This window comes from Eurosta solidaginis, chromosome 2, assembly GCF_040869045.1.
Source record: "Eurosta solidaginis isolate ZX-2024a chromosome 2, ASM4086904v1, whole genome shotgun sequence".
Lineage (NCBI taxonomy): Eukaryota > Metazoa > Arthropoda > Insecta > Diptera > Tephritidae > Eurosta > Eurosta solidaginis.
Window position 1 is genome coordinate 187,241,044 of NC_090320.1, and position 15,266 is coordinate 187,256,309.

The following is a 15,266-nucleotide window of genomic DNA, read 5'->3' on the forward strand; positions in this document are numbered from 1 at the left end:
TTGGTGCTGGTAATTCGTTTAATTCACACAACTCGAAAAAGTGTTCTATGTATTAAGTAAAACTAACAAAAAGGTAAATTTTAATGATGAATCCTGACTTCCAGGAAATATTTTATATTGAACAATGATACCGCACCACTAAACCCCTGCGTTTCATGCAGCATTTGTACTCATATAAAGAGATGGACAAACACATCTATCTACATATCTGCTCTTCTTCGCAATAGCATGACCAACTTTTTCTTTAGCTGAGCAATGGAACTTTTAAATATTCATGAGTTGGTACAGAATACCAATAAAATTTCCAACAACACTTCAAAGCTTCAAAGCCCCTGCAAAAAAGCTGACTAACTGACAACTTAGGCGTTGGTGGGTAAAGATATGCATGTATGTATGTATGTATGTATATTTAGCCTCATGGAAAAATAAGGATTTTTTTTTCTTACTGAATCGAAATTTGGATTTGGATTTAAAAATACACCTTTAAAATATAAGCGATTAGTATTTCAATAATAATGTGAGGAGTTCCATATCAAAACGCATTAAGTGCACATACACATTTTTCCGGTGTTTTATATAAGCATGTTCTCTTTTTCAATATCTGCAAGAGAGTTTATGAAAAGTACAAGAATAATTGATCAGACTTATTTAAAATTCACATAAAAGATTTGAATCTGTACTAAAACATAAAAATTGTTCATTACATTTTCTTGATTTTCTCGAAACAATTTGATTGTAATATTGCGTTTTGATTTGGAGCTCCTCATAAGTTCCCGGTTTTTAAGTAGTAATCATATTCAGATATTCATTCAACAGTTACAAGTTCAAAGCGTTCGGTTTTACAAAGAATACAATGAGCTCGCTTATATGAACTAACTAGCCTTTACCTGCGGCCCCGTCCGCAATGAGAAATTTGTATATATGGGCTATTCGCGTTAGCCTGCTTATTATCTGTTTAAAATTTTGTTTTCTGTCTAATGCATTTTATTTTTGTAATTGAGTAAAAAAAAGAACTAAATGAGCAGATAACCTGATAGGATCCCAAATGATCCCGAAATTATCCAGAAAAAGCTACGAAATGACCCCCACGCTATCGCGGACGGATCCCGAAAACCATCCAGAAATGCCCCGAAAGGGTCTCCAAAAGTTCCCCGAATAGTCCCAAAAAAACCCGAAATGACAGCGACACGATTCTAGACGTATACAGAGAACCACACAGAAATGATCCCTGAAGGTGTTCCAAAATGATACCGAAAAGGTTCCGAAATGACCCTGACGGTCTCCCGGGCGGATCTCAAAAACCATCCAGAAAATATCCAGGAAGGGTCCCTAAATTATCCCGACATACTCCAGAAAAAGTTCCGAAATGGCTCCGAGGGGATCCACGACGAATCGCGAAAACCATACAGAAATGATTCCGGAAGGATCCCAAAATGATCCCGAAATAGTCCGCACAGATCCAGAAATAATCCCGGAAGGGTGCAAAATTTATCCCGGAAAAGTAACAAAAAATTCCGAAATGGCTCCTACGGCATCCCGGACGGATCCAGAAATGATCTCGGAAGGGTCCCCAAATGATCCCAAAATGGTCCCGAAATAACCCTGATGGATCCGGCAAACCATCAAGAAATTATGCCGAAAGTGTCCCAAAATGATCCCGAAATTATACAGAAAAAGTCAAAAAACGACCCCTAGAGGATCCCAAACTGAACCCGTATTAGCCCTGAAAAGGTCCCGAAATAACCAAGAGGGGATCCCGGACAAATCCCGAAAACCATCCAGAAATGATGCCGGAAGGAATCCCAAATGATACCGAAAATCATCCAGAAGTGATGCCGGAAAGGTCCTCAAATGATCACCTAATAGTCCCGAGATGACCCTTAAGGGGTCATGGACGGATCCCATAAACCATCCAGAAATGATCCCGATATAGTCCCGAAGAAGTCCCGAAATGACCCTGACTGGATCTCGAACGCACCCCTAACTGACCCTGACGGAATCCCGGACAGATCCCGAAATCCGTCCAGAAATGATCTTGGGAGGGACCCCAAATGATCCCAAAAAAGTCCCGCAATGATTCGTACGGGATCCTGATCGGATACCGAAAACCATCCAGAAGTGATGCCGGAAAGGTCCTCAAATGATCACCAAATACCAAAATGACCCTGACGGCATCCCGGACTGATCCCGAAATCAATCCAGAAATGATCTTGGGAAGGTCCCAAAATTATCCCGAAATAGACTCGGAAAAGTTCAGAAATTACCCTGAAGGGTTCCCGAAAGCCATCTCTAAATGATCCCGAAAAAGTCCCGAAATGGCCCTGACGGGACTCCGAAAGAATCCCGAAAACTATCCAGAAATGATGCCGGAAAGGTCCTCAAATGATATCCTAATAGTTCCGAAAAGACCCTGACGGGATCCGGAACGGATCCCGACAACTATCTAGAAATGATGCCGAATGGGCCCGCAAATGATCCCGTATTAGTCGAGAAAAAGTCCCGAAATGACGCCGACGGGATGCCGGACGAATCCCAAAAACCATCCAGAAATGATGCTGGAAGGGACACCAAATGATCCCGAAAAAGTCCCGCAATTATTCCGACGGGATCCTGAACGGATACCGAAAACCGTCCAGAAGTGATGCCGGAAAGGTCCTCAAATGATCACCTAATAGTCCCAAAATTACCCTGACGGCATCCCGGACAGATCCCGAAATCCTTCCAGAAATGATCTTGGGAGGGTCCCAAAATTATCCCGAAATAGTCTCGGAAAAGTCCAGAAATTACCCTGACGGGATCCCGGACGAATCCTGAAAACCAATCTTAAATGATGCCGAAAAAGTTCCGAAATGACACTGATGGGACCCGGAAAAGATCCCGAAAACTAACCAGAAGTGATGCCGGAAAGGTCCTCAAATGATCTCCCAATAGTCCCGAAAAGACCCTGACGGGATCCCGAACGGATCCCGATAACTATCCAGAAATGATACCGAAGGGGCCCGCAAATGATCCCGTATTAGTCGAGAAAGTCCCGAAATGACGCCGACGGGATGCCGGACGAATCACAAAAAACATCCAGAAATGATGTCGGAAGAAACCCCAATGATCCCGAAAAAGTCCCGCAATTATTCCGACGGGATCGTGAACGGATACCGAAATCATCCAGAAGTGATGGCGGAAAGGTCCTCAAATGCTCACCTAATAGTCCCAAAATGACCCTGACGGCATTCCGGACAAATCCCGAAATCTATCCAGAAATGATCTTGGGAAGGTCCCAAAATGATCCCGAAATAGTCTCGGAAAAGTCCAGATATTAGCCTGACGGGTTCCCGGACGAATCCTGAAAGCAATCCTTAAATGATCCCGAAAAAGCCCCGAAATGACCCTGACGGGATCCCGAAAGGATTCCGAAAACTATCCAGAAATGATGCCGGAAAGGTCCTCAAATGATCCCGTAATAGTCCCGAAATGACCGTGACGGGATCCCGAACGGATCCCGACAACTAATCAGAAATGATGCCGAAAGGGTCCGCAAATGATCCCGTATTAGTCGAGAAAAGGTCCCGAAATGACCCCGACGGGATCTCGGACGAATCCCAAAAACCATCCAGAAATGATGCCGGAAGGGACACCAAATGATCCCGAAAAAGTCCCGCAATAATTCCCACGGGATCCTGAACGGATACCGAAAACCATCCAGAAGTGATGCCGAAAATGTCCTCAAATGATCACCTAATAGTCCCAAAATGACCCTGACGGCATCCCGGACAGATCCCGAAATCCATCCAGAAATGATCTTGGGAGGGTCCCAAAAAAATTACCCTGACGGATCCCGGACGAATCCTGAAAACCAATCTTAAATGATGCCGAAAAAGTTCCGAAATGACACTGATGGGACCCGGAAAAGATCCCGAAAACTAACCAGAAGTGATGCCGGAAAGGTCCTCAAATGATCTCCCAATAGTCCCGAAAAGACCCTGACGGGATCCCGAACGGATCCCGACAACTAATCAGAAATGATGCCGAAAGGGTCCGCAAATGATCCCGTATTAGTCGAGAAAAGGTCCCGAAATGACCCCGACGGGATCTCGGACGAATCCCAAAAACCATCCAGAAATGATGCCGGTAGGTATCCCAAATGATCCCGAAATAATCCCGAAATGACCTCGTCGGCATCCCGGACGGATACCGAAAATTATCTAGAAATGATGCCGGAAAGGTCCATAAATGATCCCCTAATAGTCCCGAAATTACCCTGATGGGATCCCGGACGGAGCCCGAAAACTATCCAGAAATGATGCCGAAAGGGTTTCCAAATGATCCCGTATTAGTCGCGAAAAAGTTCCGAAATGTCCCCGACGGCATCCCGGACGGATCCCGAAAACCATCCAGAAATGATGCCGGAAGAGCCCCAAATGATCCCGAAAAGGTCCCCAAATGACCCCGACGAGATCCCGGACGGATACCGAAAACCATCCAGAAATGATGCCGGAAGGAATCCCAAATGATTCCGTAAAAGTCCCGCATTGATTCCGACGGGATCCCGAACGGATACCGAAAATCATCCAGAAGTGATGCCGGAAAAGTCCTCAAATGATCACCTAAAAGTCCCGAAATGACCCTTAAGGGGTCATGGACGGATCCCATAAACCATCCAGAAATGATCCCGATATAGTCCCGAAGAAGTCCCGAAATGACCCTGACGTGATCTCGAACGCACCCCTAAATGACCCTGACGGGATCCCGGACAGATCCCGAAATCCATCCAGAAATGATCTTGGGAGGGACCCCAAATTATCCCGAAAAAGTCCCGCAATGATTCTGAGGGGATCCTGATCGGATACCGAAAACCATTCAGAAGTGATGCCGGAAAGGTCCTCAAATGATCACCTACTACCAAAATGACCCTGGCGGCATCCCGGACTGATCCCAAAATCCATTCAGAAATGATCTTGGGAAGGTCCCAAAATTATCCCGAAATAGTCTCGGAAAAGTTCAGAAATTACCCTGACGGGTTCCCGGACGAATCCTGAAAGCCATCTCTAAATGATCCCGAAAAAGTCCCGAAATGACCCTGACTGGACCCCGAAAGAATCCCGAAAACTATCCAGAAATGATGCCGGAAAGGTCCTCAAATGATCTCCTAATAGCTCCGAAAAGGCCCTGACGGGATCCCGAACGGATCCCGACAACTATCTAGAAATGATGCCGAAAGGGCCCGCAAATGATCCCGTATTAGTCGAGAAAAAGTCCCGAAATGACCTCGACGGGATGCCGGACGAATCCCAAAAACCATCCAGAAATGATGCCGGAAGGGACACCAAATGATCCCGAAAAAGTCCCGCAATAATTCCCACGGGATCCTGAACGGATACCGAAAACCATCCAGAAGTGATGCCGAAAAGGTCCTCAAATGATCACCTAATAGTCCCAAAATTACCCTGACGGCATCCCGGGCAGATCCCGAAATCCATCCAGAAATGATCTTGGGAGGGTCCCAAAAAAATTACCCTGACGGATCCCTGACGAATCCTGAAAACCAATCTTAAATGATGCCGAAAAAGTCCCGAAATGACCCTGATGGGACCCGGAAAGGATCGCGAAAACTAACCAGAAATGATGCCGGAAAGGTCCTCAAATGATCTCCCAATAGTTCCGAAAAGACCCTGACGGGATCCCGAACGGATCCCGACAACTATCCAGAAATGATACCGAAAGGGCCCGCAAATGATCCCGTATTAGTCAAGAAAAAGTCCCGAAATGACCCCGACGGGATGCCGGACGAATCCCAAAAACCATCCAGAAATGATGTCGGAAGGGACCCCAATGATCCCGAAAAAGCCCCGCAATTATTCCGACGGGAATTTGAACGGATACCGAAAACCATCCAGAAGTGATGCCGGAAAGGTCCTCAAATGCTCACCTAATAGTCCCAAAATGACCCTGAGGGCATCCCGGACAAATCCCGAAATCCATCCAGAAATGATCTTGGGAAGGTCCCAAAATGATCCTGAAATAGTCTCGGAAAAGTCCAGAAATTACCCTGACGGGTACCCGGACGAATCCTGAGAACCATCCTTAAATGATCCCGAAAAAGCCCCGAAATTACCCTGACGGGATCCCGAAAGGATTCCGAAAACTATCCAGAAATGATGCCGGAAAGATCCTCAAATGATCTCCTAATAGTTCCGAAATGACCGTGACGGGATCCCGAACGGATCCCGACAACTATTCAGAAATTATGCCGAAAGGGTCCGCAAATGATCCCGTATTAGTCGAGAAAAAGTCCCGAAATGACCCGACGGGATCCCGGACGAATCCCAAAAACCATCCAGAAATGATGCCGGTAGGTATCCCAAATGATCCCGAAATAATCCCGAAATGACCTCGTCGGCATACCGGACGGATACCGAAAATTATCCAGAAATGATGCCGGAAAGGTCCACAAATGATCCCCTAATAGTCCCGAAATTACCCTGATGGGATCCCGGACGGACCCCGAAAACCATCCAGAAATGATGCCGGAAGAGCCCCCAAATGATCCCGAAAAAGTCCCCAAATGACCCCGACGATATCCCGGACGGATCCCGAAAACCATCCACAAATGATGCCGAAAGGGTTCCCAAATGATCCCGTATTAATCGCGAAAAAGTCAGGAAAAGACCCCGACGGGATCCCGGACGGATCCCGAAAACCATCCAGAAATGATGCCGGATGAGCCCCAAAATGATCCCGAAAAAGTCCCCAAATGACCCCGACGAGATCCCGGACGGACCCCGAAAACCATCCAGAAATGATGCCGGAAGAGCCCCCAAATGATCCCGAAAAAGTCCCCAAATGACCCCGACGATATCCCGGACGGATCCCGAAAACCATCCAGAAATGATGCCGGAAGAGCCCCCAAATGATCCCGAAAAAGTCCCCAAATGACCCCGACGAGATCCCGCACGGATCCCGAAAACCATCCAAAAATGATGCCGGAAGGGTCCCCAAATGATCGCTCTAAAGACCCAAAATGACCCCGACAGGGTCCCGGACGGATCCCGTAAACCATCCGGAAATGATGCCGGAAGAGACCCCAAATGATCCCGCAAAAGTCCCAAAATGACCCCGACAGGATCCCGGACGGATCCCGTAAACCATCCAGAAATGATGTCGGAAGAGACCCCAAATGATCCCGCAAAAGTCCCAAAATGACCCCGACAGGATCCCGGACGGATCCCGAAAACCATCCAGAAATGATGCCGGGAGAGACCCCAAATGATCCCGCAAAAGACCCAAAATGACCCCGACAGGATCCCGGACGGATCCCGTAAACCATCCAGAAATGATGCCGGAGGAGACCCCAAATGATCCCGGTAAAGTCCCAAAATGACCCCGACAGGGTCCCGGACGGATCCCGTAAACCATCCAGAAATGATGCCGGAAGAGACCCCAAATGATCCCGCAAAAGTCCCAAAATGACCCCGACAGGATCCCGGACGGATCCCGTAAACCATCCAGAAATGATGCCGGAAGAGACCCCAAATGATCCCGCAAAAGTCCCAAAATGACCACGACAGGATCCCGGACGGATCCCGTAAACCATCCAGAAATGATGCCGGAGGAGACCCCAAATGATCCCGCAAAAGTCACAAAATGACCGCGACAGGATCCCGGACGGATCCCGTAAACCATCCAGAAATGATGCCGGAAGAGGCCCCAAATGATCCCGCAAAAGTCCCAAAATGACCCCGACAGGATCCCGGACGCATCCCGTAAACCATCCAGAAATGATGCCGGAGGAGACCCCAAATGATCCCGCAAAAGTCTCAAAATGACCCCGACAGGATCCCGGACGGATCCCGAAAACCATCCAGAAAGATGCTGGAAGAGACCCCAAATGATCCCGCAAAAGTCCCAAAATGACCCCGACAGGATCCCGGACGGATCCCGTAAACCATCCAGAAATGATGCCGGAAGAGACCCCAAATGATCCCGCAAAAGTCCCAAAATGACGCCGACGGGATCCCGGACGGATCCCGTAAACCATCCAGAAATGATGCCGGAGGAGACCCCAAATGATCCCGCAAAAGTCTCAAAATGACCCGACAGGATCCCGGACGGATCCCGAAAACCATCCAGAAATGATGCTGGAGGAGACCCCAAATGATCCCGCAAAAGTCCCAAAATGACCCCGACAGGATCCCGGACGGATCCCGTAAACCATCCAGAAATGATGCCGGAAGAGACCCCAAATGATCCCGCAAAAGTCCCAAAATGACCCCGACAGGATCCCGGACGGATCCCGTAAACCATCCAGAAATGATGCCGGAAGAGACCCCAAATGATCCCGCAAAAGTCCCAAAATGACCCCGACAGGATCCCGGACGGATCCCGTAAACCATCCAGAAATGATGCCGGAGGAGACCCCAAATGATCCCGCTAAAGTCCCAAAATGACCCCGACAGGGTCCCGGACGGATCCCGTAAACCATCCAGAAATGATGCCGGAAAAGACCCCAAATGATCCCGCAAAAGTCCCAAAATGACCCCGACAGGATCCCCGACGGATCCCGTAAACCATCCAGAAATGATGCCGGAAGAGACCCCAAATGATCCCGCAAAAGTCTCAAAATGACCGCGACAGGATCCCGGACGGATCCCGTAAACCATCCAGAAATGATGCCGGAAGAGACCCCAAATGATCCCGCAAAAGTCCCAAAATGACCCCGACAGGATCCCGGACGGATCCCGTAAACCATCCAGAAATGATGCCGGAGGAGACCTCAAATGATCCCGCAAAAGTATCAAAATGACCCCGACAGGATCCCGGACGGTTCCCGAAATCCATCCAGAAATGATGCTGGAAGAGACCCCAAATGATCCCGCAAAAGTCCCAAAATGACCCTGACAGGATCCCGGACGGATCCCGTAAACCATCCAGAAATGATGCCGGAGGAGACCCCAAATGATCCCGCTAAAGTCCCAAAATGACCCCGACAGGGTCCCGGACGGAGCCCGTAAACCATCCAGAAATGATGCCGGAAGAGACCCCAAATGATCCCGCAAAAGTCCCAAAATGACCCCGACAGGATCCCGGACGGATCCCGAAAACCATCCAGAAATGATGCTGGAAGAGACCCCAAATGATCCCGCAAAAGTCCCAAAATGACCCCGACAGGATCCCGGACGTATCCCGTAAACCATCCAGAAATGATGCCGGAAGAGACCCCAAATGATCCCGCAAAAGTCCCAAAATGACGCCGACGGGATCCCGGACGGATCCCGTAAACCATCCAGAAATGATGCCGGAAGAGACCCCAAATGATCCCGCAAAAGTCCCAAAATGACGCCGACGGGATCCCGGACGGATCCCGTAAACCATCCAGAAATGATGCCGGAGGAGACCCCAAATGATCCCACAAAAGTCTCAAAATGACCCCGACAGGATCCCGGACGGATCCCGAAAACCATCCAGAAATGATGCTGGAAGAGACCCCAAATGATCCCGCAAAAGTCCCAAAATGACCCCGACAGGATCCCGGACGGATCTCCTAAACCATCCAGAAATGATGCCGGAAGAGAACCCAAATGATCCCGCAAAAGGCCCAAAATGACCCCGACAGGATCCCGGACGTATCCCGTAAACCATCCAGAAATGATGCCGGAAGAGACCCCAAATGATCCCGCAAAAGTCCCAAAATGACGCCGACGGGATCCCGGACGGATCCCGTAAACCATCCAGAAATGATGCCGGAAGAGACCCCAAATGATCCCGCAAAAGTCCCAAAATGACGCCGACGGGATCCCGGACGGATCCCGTAAACCATCCAGAAATGATGCCGGAAAAGACCCCAAATGATCCCGCAAAAGTCCCAAAATGACCGCGACAGGATCCCGGACGTATCCCGTAAACCATCCAGAAATGATGCCGGAAGAGACCCCAAATGATCCCGCAAAAGTCCCAAAATGACGCCGACGGGATCCCGGACGGATCCCGTAAACCATCCAGAAATGATGCCGGAAGGGTCCCCAAATGATCGCGAAATAGTCCCGAAATGATTCCGGAATAGTCCCGAAAATGTCCCAAAATAACCCCGACGGGATCCCGGACGGATCCCGAAAACTATACAGAAATGATCCCGGAAGGGTCCCAAAATGATCCCGAAATAGTCCCGAAAAAGTCCCAAAATTACCCCGGCGTAATCCCGGACCGATCCCGGAAACCATCCAGAAATGATCCCGGAGGGTCTCGATATGACCCTTACGGGATTACAAATAAGGTGAAGCTAATTATAAAACCATGTTAATAAGGCAGCAGGCGCAATGGAGCGAATAAAAAGTTACATAGAAACATACAGGTAAAGCCAATAAAAGCGTGCTAATAAAAACAATTGATGGAGGGCGGATGGCGGGAGTAGAGGAGAGGACCACTGATCGTTCCTCCAAAATTGTCTAGATCTCGTTCTGTATGTACCAGATACCAAAAACTATTGATTTAGGAGAAAATTTATATTGAGTTATAACAATTTATAGATTTTACACCAGAGGGTGAGATAAAGGGGGGGTGGGCGGGCGGAGGGTGTTGCTGCTTACTTTGTAAGCCCGCGACTTATTTGACCCCTTGAGTCTGTGATATTGGTGAAGGCCAGTATACGTAAAGTTATAATGTGTAAAAATTATTGACAAATAATTTCTCGAAGGGGTCGTGGGACCCCCACCCCTCTTTCCATGTTCGAAAAAAATTTCGCTAGTAGACTACTGTCTGTGTCCCAAATTTCATCAAAATCCGTGTAGCCATTCTGGCGTGATTCAGTCGCAAAGACGAAAAAATATAATAATTAAATTATAACTGTTCCTAGGGGGCGGGGACCACGCCCCTTTTCAAAAATATATAGTTAGATCCTTCTAGACTATTGGCTATATGTGTGCAAAATTTCATCCAAATCGGTCCAGCCGTTCTTGCGTGATTGAGTCACAAAGACAAACGTCTGGACAAACATCCAAACATCCAAACATCTTCACATCCAAACTTTGCCATTTATAATATATACTAGCCTTTACCCGCGGCCCCCGTCCGCAAGGAGAAATTTAAATATATGGGCTATTCGCGTTAGCCTGCTTATTATCTGTTTAAAATTTTGTTTTCTGTCTAATGCATTTTATTTTTGTAATTGAGTAAAAAAAAGAACTGAATGAGCTGATAACCTGATAGGATCCCAATTTATCCCGAAATTATCCAGAAAAAGCTACGAAATGACCCGCACGCTATCGCGGACGGATCCCGAAAACCATCCAGAAATGCCCCAAAAGCGTCTCCAAAAGTTCCCCGAATAGTCCCAAAAAAACCCGAAATGACAGCGACACGATTCTAGACGTATCCAGAGACCCACACAGAAATGATCCCTGAAGGTGTTCCAAAATGATCCCGAAAACGTTCCGAAATGACCCTGACGGGCTCCCGGGCGGATCTTAAAAGCCATCCAGAAAATATCCAGGAAGGGTCCCTAAATTATCCCGACATACTCCAGAAAAAGTTCCGAAATGGCTCCGAGGGGATCCACGACAGATCGCGAAAACCATACAGAAATGATTCCGGAAGGATCCCAAAATGATCCCGAAATAGTCCGGAAATGACCCAGATGGGATCCCGCACAGATCCAGAAATGATCCCGGAAGGGTGCAAAACTATCCCGGAAATGTAATATAAAATCCCGAAATGGCTCCTACGGCATCCCGGACGGATCCAGGAATGATCTCGGAAGGGTCCCCAAATGATCCCAAAATAGTCCCGAAATGAACCTGATGGATCCGGCAAACCATCAAGAAATTATGCCGAAAGGGTCCCAAAATGATCCCGAAATAATACAGAAAAGGTCACGAAACGACCCCTAGAGGATCCCCAAATGATCTCGCATTATCCCCGAAAAGGTCCCGAAATAACCCCGACAGGATCCCGGACAAATCCCGAAAACCATCCATAAATGATGCCGGAAGGAATCCCAAATGATTCCGAAAAAGTCCCGCATTGATTCCGACGGGATCCCGAACGGATACCGAAAATCATCCAGAAGTGATGCCGGAAAAGTTCTCAAATGATCACCTAATAGTCCCGAAATTACCCTTAAGGGGTCATGGACGGATCCCATAAACCATCCAGAAATGATCCCGATATAGACCCGAAGAAGTCCCGAAATGACCCTGACAGGATCTCGAACGCACCCCTAAATGACCCCGACGGGATGGAGGACGAATCCCAAAAACCATCCAGAAATGATGTCGGAAGGGACCCCAATGATCCCGAAAAAGTCCCGCAATTATTCCGACGGGATCCTGAACGGATACCGAAAACCATCCAGAAGTGATGCCGGAAAGGTCCTCAAATGCTCACCTAAAAGTCCCAAAATGACCCTGACGGCATCCCGGACAAATCCCGAAATCCATCCAGAAATGATCTTGGGAAGGTCCAAAATGATCCCGAAATAGTCTCGGAAAAGTCCCGAAATTACCCTGACGGGTTCCCGGACGAATCCCGAAAGCCATCCTTAAATGATCCCGAAAAAGCCCCGAAATGACCCTGACGGGATCCCGAAAGGATTCCGAAAACTATCCAGAAATGATGCCGGAAAGGTCCTCAAATTATCCCCTAATAGTCCCGAAATGACCGTGACGGGATCCCGAACGGATCCCGACAACTATCCAGAAATGATGCCGAAAGGGTCCGCAAATGATCCCGTATTAGTAGAGAAAAAGTCCCGAAATAACCCCGACGGGATCCCGGACGGATCCCCAAAACCAGCCAGAAATGATGCCGAAAGGGTTCCCAAATGTTCCCGTATTAGTCGCGAAAGTCCCGAAATGAACCCGACGGGATCCCGGACAAATCCCGAAAACCATATAGAATATATGCCGGAAGAGCCCCCAAATGATCCCGAAAAAGTCCCCAAATTACCCCTACGAGATCCGGGACGGATCCCGAAAACCATCCAGAAATGTTGCCGGAAGAGCCCCCAAATGATCCCGAAAAAGTCCCCAAATAACCCCGACGAGATCCCGGACGGATCCCGAAAACCATCGAGAATTGATGCCGAAAGGGTTCCCAAATGATCCCGTATTAGCCGCGAAAAAGTCCCGAAATGACCCCGACGGGATCCCGGACGAATCCCGAAAACCATCCAGAAATGATGCCGGATGAGCCCCAAAATGATCCCGAAAAAGTCCCCAAATGACCCGACATACTCCAGAAAAGGTTCCGAAATGGCTCCGAGGGAATCAACGACGGATCGCGAAAACCATACAGAAATGATTCCGGAAGGATCCCAAAATGATCCCGAAATAGTCCGGAAATGACCCAGATGGGATCCCGCACAGATCCAGAAATGATCCCGGAAGGGTCCAAAAACTATCCCGGAAAAGGAACAAAAAATCCCGAAATGGCTCCTACGGCATTCCGGACGGATCCAGAAATGATCTCGGAAGGGTCCCCAAATGATCCCAAAATGATCCCGAAATGACCCTGATGGATCCGGCAAACCATCAAGAAATTATGCTGGAAGGGTCCCCAAATGATCCCGAAATAAAACAGAAAAAGTCACGAAACGATCCCAAGAGGATCCCCAAATGATCCCGTATTAGCCCCAAAAAAGTCCCAAAATGACCCTGACGGGATCCCGAAAGGATTCCGAAAACAATACAGAAATGATGCCGGAAAGGTCCTCAAATGATCCCCTAATAGTCCCGAAATGACCGTGACGGGATCCCGAAAGGATTCCAAAAACTATCCAGAAATGATGCCGGAAAGGTCCTCAAATGATCCCTTAATAGTTCCGAAATGACCGTGACGTGATCCCGAACGGATCCCGACAACTATCCAAAAATTATGCCGAAATGGTCCGCAAATGATCCCGTATTAGTCGAAAAAAAGTCCCGAAAGGACCACGACGGGATCCCGGACGAATCCCAAAAACCATCCAGAAATGATGCCGGTAGGTATCCCAAATGATCCCGAAATAGTCCCGAAATGACCTCGTCGGCATCCCGGACGGATCCCGAAATGATATCGGAAGGGTCCCCAAATGATCCCAAAATGGTCCCGAAATGACCCTGATGGATCCGGCAAACCATCAAGAAATTATGCCGGAAGGGTCCCCAAATGATCCCGAAATAAAACAGAAAAAGTCACGAAACGACCCCTAGAGGATCCCCAAATGATCCCGTATTAGCCCCAAAAAAGTCCCAAAATGACCCTGACGGGATCCCGAAAGGATTCCGAAAACAATAGAGAAATGATGCCGGAAAGGTCCTCAAATGATCCCCTAATAGTCCAGAAATGATGCCGAAAGGGTCCGCAAATGATCCCGTATTAGTCGAAAAAAAGTCCCGAAAGGACCACGACGGGATCCCGGACGAATTCCAAAAACCATCCAGAAATGATGCCGGTAGGTATCCCAAATGATCCCGAAATAGTCCCGAAATGACCTCGTCGGCATCCCGGACGGATCCCGAAAATTATCCAGAAATGATGCCGGAAAGGTTCCCAAATGATCCCCTAATAATCCCGAAATTACCCTATTGGGATCCCGGACGGATCCCGAAAACCATCCAGAAATGATTCCGAAAGGGTTCCCAAATGATCCCGTATTAGTCGCGAAAAAGTCCCGAAACGACCCCCACGGGATCCCGGACGGATCCCGAAAACCATCCAGAAATGATGCCGAAAGGGTTCCCAAATGATCCCGTATTAGTCGGGAAAATGTCCCGAAATGCCCCCGACGGGATCCCGGACGGATCCCGAAAACCATCCAGAAATGATGCCGGATGAGCTCCAAAATGATCCCGAAAAAGTCCCCAAATGACCCCGACGAGATCCCGGACGGATCCCGAAAACCATCCAGAAATGATGCCGGAAGAGCCCCCAAATGATCCCGAAAAAGTCCCCAAATGACCCCGACGATATCCCGGACGGATCCCGAAAACCATCCAGAAATGATGCCGGAAGAGCCCTCAAATGATCCCGAAAAAGTCCCCATATGACCCCGACGAGATCCCGCACGGATCCCGAAAACCATCCAGAAATGATGCCGGAAGGGTCCCCAAATGATCGCGAAATAGTCCCGAAATGATTCCGGAATAGTCCCGAAAATGTTCCAAAATAACCCCGACGGGATCCCGGACGGATCCCGTAAACTATACAGAAATGATCCCGGAAGGGTCCCAAAATGATCCCGAAATAGTCCCGAAAAAGTCCCGAAATTACCACGGCGTAATCCCGGACCGATCCCGAAA

General features: G+C 48.4%; 1 protein-coding gene across 1 annotated transcript in view; it reads left to right on the forward strand.

The window, feature by feature from the left end:
• Nucleotides 1–15,266, forward strand: part of LOC137242486 (glycogen phosphorylase-like) — a 231,105-nt gene that overhangs the window by 121,081 nt on the left and 94,758 nt on the right. The window lies entirely within an intron of this gene.